The following is a 14599-nucleotide window of genomic DNA, read 5'->3' as shown; positions in this document are numbered from 1 at the left end:
AGATTTCCTTCAATTTTCTCTATTATGTTTTTCTTTTCTATTTCATTGATTTCTGTTCTTCTCTATTATTTATTCTGTTTCCTTTAGGTTTTTAGCTTGCTATTATTCTCTATTCCCTTCTCCTTCCTCTAGAACTCCAATTACACATATGTTAGTCTGCTTGAATTTTTCCCATATCTTGCTGATTTCCTGTTTACTTTTTATTCAGTTACTTTCTCTCTGTTTCATTTTGGATAATGTCTATTGCCCTGTCTTGAAGTTCACTAATTTTTTCTTCTTTAGTGTCCAATCTATTATTAATTCCGTTCAGTGTATGTTCCATCTTACACATGTTCATTACTAGAAGTTTTATTTGGGCCTTTTTATATCTTCAGTATGTCTTAATATGCTTATGCTTTCCTCTACTGTCATTAACATGTGAAGGTATTTATAACTGCTGTTTTCATGTCCTTGTCTATTAATCATATCATCTAAGTCATTTCTGGGTAGGTTTCTGTAAATTGATTTTTCTCCTCATTATGGGTTTTATATTCTTGCTTCTTTGTATACCAGCTAATTTTTGTTTGGATGCCAGACGTTGTACCTTTTCTGTGGTTGAATGCTAGTTATTTATTTATTTATTTTTGACTTTTGTTCTAGGACCCAGTATAGTTTCTTAGAAATGGTTTGATCCTTTCACAACTTGCTCTTAAGCTTTGTTAGGTAGAGTCATAGCAATATTTAGGGCTTATTTATCCCATTACTGTGTATTTCTCTTCTGAGTACTCTGGTACTCAGATGCCTCGTAAATTATGATGTTTTGGGGGGGGTTTTTTTGTTTGTTTTTGGTCTTTGTTTTTATTACTTTGGCTGTGGTGCATATGAAATCTTCCAAGACCTAGGTCATTTGGGGGATTTTTTTCCACCTGCTCCTTTTCCATGGTTCTTTGCCCAGTCTCTAATATTTTCTCCCATGTATGTGCTGATCATTAGTCAGCTGAAGATTGAGAAACCCTCTACATATCTCTGGATCCCTAGATCTCTAGATTGATCTTTCTTTCTTTCTGTCTTTCTCTCACTCTCTCTGTCTCCTCCCTCTCTTCCCTCTCCCAACTCTAGTACTTTACCCTGTATATTCTACCTGCTTCAACCCCCCCAAATTCTCAAGTCTGTCTTTTCTACTCATGAAGACTGATGGGCTCTGTATGTGTTCCTCCTTACTGCACTGCAGCCTGCGAACTCTCTCTAGGTAGTAAAATTGGAGAATTGTAGGACTCGACTTATTTGTTTCCCGTTCTGAGAGGGATTACTGTCCTGTGCTGCCTGTGGTCCAGTGTTTCACATATTTTACCCATTTTTTAAATTTCTTTAAGGTAAAAGGATTAACCTGATTCCTATTACTCCATCTTTGCCAGAAGCAGAAGTTCTCTTATGAGCATTCTGTTACATTTTAATTTCAACTTATTTTTTGTCGCATTTTCATGAAGAGTAATTAGGCATCAAAAAGTAATTAGGCATTATAGTAGGTTGAATAATGGCCCCTCAAGAAATATTTCCAAGTCCTAATTTCCAGTACCTATGAATGTGACCTTATTTGGAAATAAAGTCTTTGCAGGTGTAATTAAATTAAGGATCTCAAGATGAGATCATCCTGGTTTTAGGATGGATTCTAAATCCAATGACTGCTGTCATAAGAGAAAGGAGAAGGAGGTTTGATGCACTCAGAGACATAGAGAAAAAGCCACATGAAGATGGAGGCAGAGATTGGTGTGATGCAACCACAAGTCAAGGAATGCCAAGGATTACTGGAAGCCACCATAAGCGAGGAGACAAGCATTGAAGGGCTTTTCCCTCAGTGCCTCTGGAAGGAACCAACCCTGCCAAGACGTTAATTTCACACTTTTAACCTCTATAACTGTGAGAGAATAAATTTCTGTTATTTAATCCATCAAGTTTGTGGTAACTTGTTGTGGCTTCTCTAGGAGATGAATACAGGTATCTAATCCAGGGACCATACAAGACACTGCACAAAATAAGATGTGCAGAAGCAACCCATGACTTTCAGTACTGGCAGTACTACTGCTAAGATAGAGATGTTGGCTAAACTGCAAGGCAAACATAGAATAAGCAGAAAAATTACATGTTGCAAATTCTCAGAAAGTAGTTTTTTGCCTCAACAGAGTTGAGCATTTCATCTTTAGAGAGTATGGGTCAGGGCATACCTCTCTTCTCTGTGAAATAAAATAGAATGTGTCAAGGGATTTTCTGTTTGTTTTTTATTTTTAAGAAAGAAATGAACCAGATAACCTGGACCGTTGCGTAAAGCATTGTAGGCAGACATCTCTGTACAGAACAAGCTGTGACAAAAATCAGATAAGAAAAATAATAGGATTTTTTCAAAAGTTTCTTGATGTTGACAGTAAGATTCTTCTAGCAAACAGAGGACATCAGAATGAACTCGATTGTTTTTTAACTGAAGTCCTCAAGTGGGAACCCATATCATTTTTTCCCTCTTGAAGACAAAGTGTCTCTCTGGCAGACAATTACAAACATACTTTGTTTTATTGTGCTTCACTTTATTGTGCTTTGCAAATACTGCATTTTTTTAAGACCCTCTACCAGCAAAAAGATTACGGCTCACTGAAGGCTCAGAGATGGTTAGCATTTTTTAGCAATAAAGTATTTTTTAATTAAGGCATGTATGTTATTTTTTTTAGACGTAATGCTATTATACGCTTAATAGACTATAGTATAGTATAAACTTAACTTTTATATGCACTCGGAAACCAGAAAACCTTGTGTGACTTGCTTTATTGCAACATTCGCTTTATTGCAGTGGTCTGGAACCAAACCTGTAATATCGCCAAGGTATGCCTATACTCTGTCTTTTTAAGAATCCAAAAGAAAGTGAAAAATAAAATTAAAAAACATAACTTTAATATGTGGGATGTGACTTACTCATCATTTGTTTATTTGATGCTGGAGTTTTATAGAGGGAGAGAGGAAGAGGAAGAGAGAGAGAGAGATTTATTATAAATAATAGGCTCACATGATTATGGAGGCTGAGAAGTGCCAAGTTTGCAGTTGGCAACCTGGAGACCCAGGCGAGCTCAATGGTGTAGATATAATCCAAGTACAAAAGCCTGAGGAAGTGAGTTGAAGGTTCGAGACCCAGGAGAGCCAGTGCTCTAAGTTCCAGTCTGAGGCTAGGTCCTCCAAAGGATGGAGAAGACCCACTTTCCAGCTCAAAGATGGCAGATGAAGAGTGAGTTCTCTCTCACTCAGCCTTTTTGTTCTATTCAGGCCTCCAATGGATTGGATGAGGCATGGGGGGAGACGTGGGGGAAGACAATCTGTTTTACTCAGTCCACAGATTTAAATGTTAATCTCATCCAGAAACACCCTCACAGCCACACCTAGGATAGTGTTTAAATCAAATACCCGGACACCCTGTGGCCCAGTTCAGTTGACACATAAAATTAACCGTCACACATATTGTAAGCCATTTTATGGTATTTAGCTCTTCAACCATAAAAATAATTTGAGTTTAAACACTTGAGTACACTGTTTGGTAGTACTATTCTGTGGAGATTGTTTTATAATGTGTCTGAGACTTTAGTAGAAACATGTTGATTATAAGCACACAAAGGAACGTGCAATTCTTGGGAAGTTTTCCTCTGGATCATACCTGATCTGAAACATGACGTATAGCTCTTGAAAGACAAAGAAGTAGAATAAGTTGTCATTTACTTGAACTGGGCACAGCATTATGAGGTGGGTGGTCAATTCATTCATGACAAATTTTTAAAATACATAAAATAGTTTATTGTGAGATAAAATAAAATTCCATAAACTTTAAGTGGAATAAAACCATGTCAAGACAATCTTCAAAAACAATGTTTATATTTGGTTCAAAATATTCTATTGTAAGACAAAGATTTGGCGGGAGCCTTGAGGATTACTCTTATTGAGGCGATTTGTGAAATTTGCAGGTTGATAGAACATGGATAAGAGAAGCTCTGGTTTATGTGAACTGACGTTATCCCTCTTCCGCAACTACTACTAACAAGGTCTTGTAGTGAGGAAGGGAGGCGGGCAAAGAGCAAGTGGATAGTTGCCCTTGTCTGATCTTGCAATCAGTTCTTAAGTAGTTTTGCATTCCTTTCTGATGTATAGATATCTATGGAGAAGTTTCCTCATCTCTGGCTTAGAGCCCCAGTGAACAGAGTGGAACTTTCGCTAGTAACTCCAGTGACGTGCTAGAGAAAAGGTAGTCAAGAAGAACTCTTTTTGAGAAACTGTGAGGGCTTGGTGTCTAAAGCCCCATACCTGAGTACTCACCCCAAAATGATTAGCACCTGAGATGAGACTGAAAGCAAATTGGAACAGCACATTTTAATGAAGAGCAGGTTCAAAGGAAATGTTACATTTTCGATAGTGATAGAAAATATATCATAATCGGCAGACAATAGAGAAATCATTGTATTGCTTTGGGACACCTACATACTACCAGCAATGAAACCATGGGCACATCATTTGATACCTCTTGATTGCAATATTTTTCTCTTTAAAAAGTATTTTTTAGGGCCTGCCCTGTGGCGCAGCGGTTAAGTTTGCACGTTCCGCTTCTCAGCGGCCTGGGGTTCGCCTGTTCGGACCCCGGGTACGGACGTGGCACTGCTTGGCGCGCCATGCTGTGGCAGGCATCCCACATGTAAAGTAGAGGAAGATGGGCACGGATGTTAGCTCAGGGCCAGGCTTCCTCAGCAAAAAGAGGAGGACTGGCAGTAGTTAGCTCAGGGCTAGTCTTCCTCAAAAAAAAAAAAAAAGTATTTTTTATTATGAAAGTAATGAAGTTCAAGTTAGAAAATTTTAAAACTATTGATCAAAAGTTATCTAACCAACTATAAAATATTGATATAATCCTTCCAAAATTTTTCTACTTAGATATATACATATGCTTAGACTGCAAAAACTAGATTATATTGTGTACACTATTTTGACAAAGTGCTTTTTTATTGAATATATTGTGGACATATTTTCATGTCTATCAACATATTTTGACAGCATCATTCCCAAGTACAACATAGCATATTTGTATGGTCCCTGTTTGCGGGGGAGAGGGTGCATCTGGCCCTTCCTTTTAGTTAGAAACTCCTGTCTTTTCTGTAGAGAGCCATTCTACTTGGAGCCCATTCTACTCTGTGCGAGTTTGGTTTGTTTAGAACTATCTTCATGCTCCATCTTCCTTCTCCCAGAGGCTGCTAAAGTAAGCACGTGACCCAGTGCTGTCCAATCGAAGTACTCCTTTTCCAGATCTCAGATTCAGAGTCATTCTGGTTTCCCTTAGAAGCAATTAGGGCACATCTGTGGTCACATCTGGGAAACGGAAGACTGCTTTCTCAAACCATTTTGATTATATCTTCCCAGAATTATTGAAATAAGGAAGATGAGCTTTCTGCTATTGGCTTAGGTCCAAAGCTCATGGTATGTGTGATCTTTGTCTCCCAAATTTCACAGCTGCTACACAATAAGTGAAGGTTAGAATGGATGTTGGGAGACAACAATAATAGCCCCCCAAATAGAAATTTTTTAATTGAATATTACGTTGTCTTTACTGAGCACAATTTACATACAATAAATGCACACTTTGAGAAATTTTCAGTTATACATTTGTGTTATCATCGCACAAATCAAGTTTAAAGCATTGCTACCGTCACCCAAGAAATTTCCCTCAAGACTCTTCGCAGTCAATTTCCCAGTTCTCACCACCTACCCCAGCCCACCACACACCCGAACCGCTCCAGGCACACTGTTCTTATTTCTCTTGTCACAAATTTTGCTTGTCCTTACAATACAAATAATGAAATCACCCAATATGTTTCTTTAGTGTTTGGCTTTTTTCTCTCTACATAATGTTTTTGAGACTCAAATATTTTGTTGTATGTGTCAATAGTTCGTTCCTTTTTATTAATGAGTAATATTCCATTGTGTTTGATGACTATGCCACAATTTGTTTATCCATTCTCCTGTTCATAGACATGAGATTATTTCCAGTTTTCAGCTACTATGAACGTTCCTGTATAAGCCTATTTGTGGATATGGATGTGCATTCATTCTTCTTAGGCATCTACTGAGGAGTTGAATTGCTGGATCGAGGTAGGTGAATATTGAAAAAAGCAGCCCTGATATCCAGGAGCTGGCTTGGTACTCAGCTCGGCCTTTGGTGTTCTCCTGTTGAACAGAAAATTTCACAGAACATCGACATTAGACAAGGCCCCCCTGTGACCTGACAAACCATAAATACTGTCCAAACCACAAAATACCTCTCGTGGCTGAGATGAGTGACTGCTGCTGCTTTACCAAGTACAGCTTGAGCCATTCTCTAGTCATCCTGCCTCCTAGATTTAGAAAGACACCAGATCATAGAATTACCCTCACTTTCTGACAGCGTCCAATCCAGAGCGAAGCCTCACTTCCTTAACCCTCCCCCAAAAGACACCTGACACAAACTCCATTCCTCAGATATCCCTTCTAACACTCTCTAATTACCAATATACACAAACTAGGGAAAAGAGGATTGTGTCCTTTACACCACAGGGATAAAATCAGCAAAATACCGAGTGTGGGAAACTGCAGGACAAATGATGACCTGGTTCCTTCAACAAATGTGTGTGTGTGTATACACATATATTTGTGTACATATATTAGATATTGGGTATTTAGCTGCATATATATATATACACATATGTGTGTGTAGGTGTACATACATGAGAGAAAGAGAAGGGTCTATAGATTGAAAACATCTTTTGAGATGTGGACCAAAAGCACTATCTGGACCTTATTTCAATCCTGATTTCAACAATAAACAATTGGAAATTTGAAAACTGGCTAAACAAGAAGTTATCTCTAAATATGTTTAGGTTTGACAATGATATTTTATTTACAGAGTCCTTATTTTTTAGAAATTCAAACTGAGCTACTTATGAATGAAATGAAATGATGTCTGGGACTTGTTACAGAATGATCCAGGGGTGGAGTGAAGTGGGTGGGGCTTTTAGTGATCAAACTCAGACATTCACTGGTAACGTGGAGCTGTTTGATGGCACTTAGGATTCGTTATACTATCATTTGCACAATCATAAATGTTTGAAATTTTCCCTAATAAAAAGTTTAAAACACTTTTAAAAAGTTAATATACAGTAGACTAAAAATAGCATGTCATTCATTTAATTTGCCTTGTTTTAACATTTTTCAGTTGCAATTTTCAATGAATTGACATTTTATTTTATTATCCTCTAATCTATTAAAATGTAATTTTTTTCTTGATTTGCATGTACTCTAAAAAAAATATATATGCTCCTCTTTCTAGCTTATCATCTGCCAAACTCCTCAAAAGAAGCATATATTTCAGGTTATGTACCCAGCTCGGATGTCATTTGTTTTTTTGAAGAAGAAGAAGATTAGCCCTGAGCTAACTACTGCCAATCCTCCTCCTTTTTGCTGAGGAAGACTGGCCCTGAGCTAACATCCATGCCCATCTTCCTGGCCCTGAGCTAACCTCTGTGCCCATCTTCCTCTACTTTATACGTGGGATGCCTGCCACAGCATGGCCTGCCAGCGGTGCTAGGTCTGCACCTGGGATCCGAACCAGCGAATCCTGGGCTGCCGAAGCAGAACATGCAAACTTAACCACTGCGCCACCTGGCTAGTCCCTTGGATGTCATTTCTTTGCTGAAACTTTACCTCATCTGCCCTCCCATCTCAAACTTCTCCTCCAGTACTTACCCATTTCCTCACCTTCCACCTTCTACTCTCGTTATCACAGATGCTTCTCGTCTCTCCTCAAAGCTACAAGCATCTTAATCTCAAGGCACATTTCTGATTTATCGCTGTAGTTTCCCCTCACTGATTCAGGGAGCCAACACAATATTTTTATGAAATACATACACAAGATGTGTTTACTGAATGAATTAAAACAAACCAAATCCTAAAGGCCTCATTTGGTGTTTAGTTTTCACATTGAAAGACACAATTTATTTGAGAAAAAATTAAGATGTTAAAATTCAAGGCAATTTACAATTTCACTGTCTTTTAATAATAGCTCACATCCAATTAATATGGTAGATAAAAACTATAAAGTATAACAGAAAACCATGTTAAATCCTCTAATTATGAGGAAGAACAAAAGTAAAACATAATTTCTGTCATATCTCCCCTAGTTAAAAGGATGTTTTATGATTAGAATAAAAAGAGGAGTCAAATAAAATTATTTATACATTTTTCTGCATTATTTTTTGAGCCTCAAGGTGTACATTAGTGAAAAGAAATTCTATTGGCTCCCCTGTAAAATTATCCAAGATGATGTTAAAACTACACAACCAAGAAAACCTTGCTTGAATGCAGGCTTCGATTTTCTCTAGATAGAAAAATTATTCCAAGTAAACTTGGAATAAAAATGTTCTATTTCTTAAAGCTGTAATGAATTACAGATCCTTTTTTCTCTTAAGGATCAGTACTGTAAGATGTGTGTAACGTTTACACACAGTAAGCCCCCAAAAGCACTGGGAATGGTTGCTAGATTCTAAGGGCCAGCCTGGTGGCACAGCTGTTAAGTACGTACATTTCACTTTGGTGGCCCGAGGTTCGCCAGTTCGGATCCCGAGAGGACATGGCACCGCTTGGCAAGCCATGCTGTGGCAGGCGTCCCACATATAAAGTACAGGAAGATGGGCACGGATGTTAGCTCAGGGGTCAGTCTTCCTCAGCAAAAAGAGGAGGATAGGCAGCAGATGTTAGCTGAGGGCTAATCTTCCTAAAAAAAAAAAACTAAATAAATCCTGATATTCTATAATGGTAATATGTCTGTGTTCCTAAAATTTTCATTTTAACATGTATGATAATATCAGGCATTAAATAATTCAGTAGTGTAAGAAATTTCTTAAAATTCAATATAAGAAATCCAGAAAAATATGCTTTCCTGTTATTTCTGCGTAAGTTGTAACAAGCATGAATACCCAAATCCCAAGTATATAAGTAGGATCATCTGATACAACTTACTGCTGATGGCCCCTGCAGTAAGTTGAAAAGTTTCAAAGAATGGGGACCTCTCCAAAGAGGAGTTATTCAACTTTAATAATTAGAGGAAATGCAGTCGGGTGAGTTGGTTAAAATGCAACAGTCAAAGTGAGGTATCTGGTTGCCTAACCTTTAGTTGGTGATGTATATTAAATAATCATTCATTCAATGTATCTGTATAAATACATTTACAAATTTGACCACCAGAGGCCAGTGTAGGTTTAATTACGATAGTCTTTATGCTAAAAAAAAAATGTAAACTTTTTAAAGTTTGGGCTTTCTCTCTTTTCCCCCACTCTGTATCTTTCCTCTGAAATGACTATACTTTGCTATTTATAGACTTTTAAAATCTGAACTAAGAGAGAAAACTATTATCTATCTAACATCTCATTTGTATCAGTCTACTTCCCAATCTGACATCTGCTTTTTAGTCATTGGGTATTCATTACTTTTTGACTTTATTATGTGGAGCTTATCGTTTTAATTTCCTAGAAGTTGAACACATCAGAAAATAAATCCCTTTTTATAGTTATTTAAACAGAAGACTGTGTTGCTTTAGAATATTCAGGACAAAATTCTCACAGCCAGTGCTACCAGCTCTGGTGAATGTTACTGAATAAATGCTAACTAGTGACCACGTTATTCTCTGACCCAATGACAGAGACATCATTACTAAATCATTGGGTCGAATGGCCTCAGGTTTCTCTAAGATGTTCTAATAATTCTTCGGCTTCACTAGACATCGTAGGTCACAGAGACCTGGGACTGTTTGCCCTGTTATTTTTGAAGAACTTTTTGGAACCGAGAGCCTGGAATGTTTTCCCAGTAGGCTATGAAGTAATCATTTGCTATAATTGGATGGACTCTGAATATGGATTCCAAGGGTTTTACCAGCACTGGTAGACTGGCTTGAGAAAGCTGGGTCCTCAGTTCCTGTTTCCTGGGTTCAGAATGATGTTTCACTAAGGTAATGGTTGACGTCAAAGTGGGGCAGCAAACGAGCCTGATGTTTATTTTAGCTCTGAAATGCCTAGTGGAAAATTACCGTGAAACAAATTCCACGGAGATAGGAAAGTTGGACACGTCTAACATGCTCGAATCATAAGCTGAAATATTTTCCGGAATCTTCATTTACACAACAAAAATCATTTAGAGTCCTGTCTCTTCACTTATCTTCATTGTGAGGCTTTCTATTGAGACCCTCAGGTGAAATTTAAAAGCACTTATATGTGTTGTCTTGGTAATAAAACCATCAACTTTAATATGGAAATGTGACATATTTCTTAAATATGTGTTACAAAAATATCTATCAAACTAAATCTCACAATGTATTCCAATAGATTTTTGTGCATTTTATTGGGAGGGGAATTTGGGACGGCAACTTGGTATGGGCACTTTGATGTAGGAGGGGTTTTTTGGCAGAAACCAGGCTCTCTCTCCATGCTGCGCTATTTTATGTACATGTGGATCTCTTTTCTATGGCTGTTGCAAAAATTCTAAATGTCTAATTATTGCTTAACTTCGATGCTTTGCGGGATTGATTTATCCTCCTGAAAAAATGTTTCAAGATCATAAATCAAAGGAAGAAAACGTAATTTTCCTAAGCTCTTGTGTGATTTTTACTGGGTTCTGCAGCCCCAACTGTTTGACTTACTGTTCATTCAGGCAAGCTTTTCAGAAAAGGCTCTGGGATATCCAGCAGGGCCAAAATGGTGCATTCTTACGCAGTTTACTTGCCCAAGAGAGAGAGAAGCTAATCAACATAAATTGCTATTCATGTCGCTCGGAGTTTAAAACTACATTAAAAAGTTCTTTAAAGAACAAGATTCTGGTTCTCTTTTTTTTTTTTTTAAAGATTTTATTTTTTTCCTTTTTCCTCCCCAAAGGCCCCCAGTACATAGCTGTATATTTCTAGTTGTGGGTCCTTCCAGTTGTGGCATGTGGGATGCCGCCCAAGCATGGCTTAATGAGCAGTGCCATGTCGGCGCCCAGGATTTGAACCCGAGAAACCCTGGGCCACAGAAGCACAGCGCGTGAACCTAACCACTCGGCCCGAATTTAAATGTGGTTCTTTTTTTAAGTGTAGCTTAGGATGTCCATCTAAATTCTCCCTGGAATGGACATAGATTTTGTTTAAGTAGGTTGATTTGTTTATCAATAAAACAAGTTTGTTTTAAAAACAATGAAAACACTGAAAATTAAATAGCACCTTGATTCATTCTCTCCCAATCTCTCAATTTCTCTCTTACACACACATACACATGAGGTCTTTAGGGTATTTGCTGTATGTTAATAAATAAATAAAATGCTGCCATTAATAACTTTGCATATGTATTTTTATGCACTTATGTGTACATGTTTACAAGGCATATTCCTAGTTCAATTATTGCATTACGAGATAGATACACATTTTAAATTTTGGTAGATATTGCCATAAAGCTCTGCCAAAGTTGTGACTAAATTTTCACCCTGCTACTAGATTCTCCATACTTGCCAAAATAATGTTTATTAGTTTCTTAATTATCTCCCAATGTGATGTGATTAAAACGGCATCTAGGGGCTGGCCCCGTGGCCGAGGGGTTAAGTTCGCGCGCTCCGCTGCAAGCGGCCCAGTGTTTCGTTGGTTCGAATCCTGGGCGCGGACATGGCACTGCTCGTCAGGCCACGCTGAGGCAGCGTCCCACATGCCACAGCTAGAAGGACCCACAACGAAGAATATACAACTATGTACTGGGGGGCTTTGGGGAGAAAAAGGAAAAAATAAAAAAAATCTTTAAAAAAAAAAAAAAAACCGGCATCTAAGCATGTAAGTGTGTCTAAGTGTGTGTGAGTTTGTGAGCAGAATGGATCAATTGGTTTCTACGTGTATTGCCTTTCTTATGACTTTTCTTCTTTTGCATATCTCTTGACAATTTTTTCTATGAAGTTTTGGGATTTAAAATTATAATTCATAGGATCCCTTTGTATATTAAAGGAATTAACCCCTTTGCCTGTGGTGTAATTTTTGGTAAATATTTTTCCCAGCTTACTTTTTATTTTGTTTTTGTTGATGATTATCATACATTTAATCCTTATATGGTGAAGTGTATCCAATGTTCCCTTTAACAGACTTTGGTCACACTCTCAATAATAATTTTTTTAATCTCTATTATTTTTTCTAACACTTTTACTTTTATGTTTTATGTTTAAATTTTTAATCCATATGGAGTTAATTTTAGAGTAAGGAGCGAAGATTTACCTATATTCTTTTTTCAAACACCTCGTAAGCTATTCCAGTACTATTTGTTGAATAATTCTGCTTTTCTTCAGTGTCTGAAATGTTTTAAATGTATGCCAGATTCCTGTAGGCACTTGAATCGATCTCTGGATTACAGAATCATTTTTTGTACCAGAACCATAGGATCGTAATTACTGTGTCTTAATGATGTATCTTAAAATTATTTAGCTTGCCCACTATTATTACTCTTCTCTTTCATGTTATTCCAGGCTATTCTTAAATGTTTACTTTTCAAGATGAATTTAGATTAAGTCTATCAAGTTTGAAGCAAACAAACACAACAGCAACAACACATCTGTTGGTATTTTGATTGGATAGCATCTGAATTTGTAATTTTTTTTTTTTTGAGGAAGATTAGCCCTGAGTTAATATCTGCTGCCAATCCTCTTATTTTTCTTTTTTTTTTTTCCTTAGGAAGATTGGTCCTGAGCTAATATCAGTGCCCATCTTCCTCTGTTTTATATGTGGGATGTCTGCCAAGGCATGACTTGATAAGTGGTGTGTAGGTCCACATCCGGGATCTGAACTGGCAAACCCTGGGCTGCCAAAGCGGAGCATGCAAACTTAACTGCTGCACCACGAGGCCAGCCCCTGAATTTGTAAATTTGCTTCAGGGACAATTGACATCTTTCAAATATTAACTCTTCCTATTCAAGAGCACTCAATATCCTTGCACATTTTTTTAGTGTTTTGGTTGTGCTACTGAGTGTTTTTCTATTTTATTATTATTGTTTTAAAGTACTAATTCTTGGTTTTATTTATCAATTCTACTGTTTATCTAACTTTTGTATTTCAATCATTTAAATCCTCCTTATTTTTAGTCTGAGTTAAATTATTAATTCAATGTTTTATTCTATTTCTTTTTCTAAGTACTTAAGTCTATTAATTTTTCTGTGAATATAGTTGTAGACAAGTCACACAAGTTTTGATATCTATAGTTTTAATTTTCATTTTTCTAGATATTCTGCACTGTTTCAATATCCTACTTGACACAAGAATAATGAAGATAGCATTTAAAAATTTCCAGGTGGCTAAAGTTTTTAAATTTTATTTTTATAATTTTTGTTTTTCATATAATTAATGTAATCTATATTCTTTGTATTTATTAAAATTTATTGAAGCAGTTTTTATGCACTAAGATAGAATCGATTCTATAAATGACTGTAAATTACAATTTACAATTGTAAATTGTAAATTAATGGAAGCTTGAAAATAAGATGCCATGACTGTTCTCAGGTTATTAAATTCAGCATGTACGTATTAAATCAACCTTATATTGTCTTTTTCACACCCTTTAAACCAAATATTTATTTTTTAATTTAATCTGTCCATTAATGTTTCCTGAAAGTATTGTTTTTCTATTAATTTCCTTTTGTATTTACTGTGGGTTTACTTCTTGAATTCTCATGTTATATTACTTAGTTCAGAAAGATTTATTCCAGTTATATCTTCATTACAGAAGGTAAAATTTTTCTTTATAAAATCCACCCTTTGTCTTTTGAATGCCTTTTTTTCACTTAACTTTTCATGAGTTGCTTGTAAGCAGCACATAACTGAGTTTTGCTTTTTGATCCAATGTAAGAGTCTTTTTATTTAACAAATGAGTTTATTCTATTTATAGCTATCCTTATAAACACTGTATTTGGTTTTCATTCTTCCATCTTATTTTGTTATCTTTTCATTTTTAATAACTTCCATTTTTTCCATCTCTCTCTCTATATAATCTGTATTTTCTGACCTTCTGTCCTCCTTGTAATTTAGAAGGTGTATTTGCCCATTTTAGTTTTTCTAGTGTAGTGTAGTGTTTCTAAAAGTATGGACCATGGACTCATAGAGTCACCTTAGTCTTTGTTACACAAGCAGATCTGAGACCTACTGAGTGTAGGATCTCAAAGGTCGAAAAGGGGTGGGCTTGCTTTTTACAAGGTCACCAGGGGTTCTTTTAAACTCCACCAAGTTTTATTTTGCAAAGTTTCAAACCTATTGAAAATTTGTACAACAAACCCAGGTTTGAAAATTTGAAAGGATGGTAATATAAACACCTGTATACTCTCATCTAACTCTAATAATTGTTAACACTTTGCTCTCTTTGCTCCTCTCTCTCTCCCTCTCTTCCCTCCCTCCCGCCTTCCTTTCTCCCTAAAGTACCTGAAAGCAAATTCCACCAATCATGACTTAAGTCATTACATTACATTACCTTTAACTGCTTCAGCCTTTACTGCTTAAGATTAGATATTGTCCTTCATGACCACAGTATTATTAACA

The 14599-nt window shown here is 36.6% G+C and overlaps 1 protein-coding gene across 8 annotated transcripts in view; it reads left to right on the top strand.

The window, feature by feature from the left end:
- The window catches only part of TMEM144 (transmembrane protein 144), an 85852-nt gene that overhangs the window by 56362 nt on the left and 14891 nt on the right, over nt 1-14599 (top strand). The gene's annotated exons all lie outside the window — the stretch shown is intronic.

This window comes from Equus caballus, chromosome 2 (assembly GCF_041296265.1).
Source record: "Equus caballus isolate H_3958 breed thoroughbred chromosome 2, TB-T2T, whole genome shotgun sequence".
Taxonomy (NCBI): Eukaryota; Metazoa; Chordata; class Mammalia; order Perissodactyla; family Equidae; genus Equus; species Equus caballus.
This window is presented reverse-complemented; position numbering and strand designations above follow the sequence as displayed.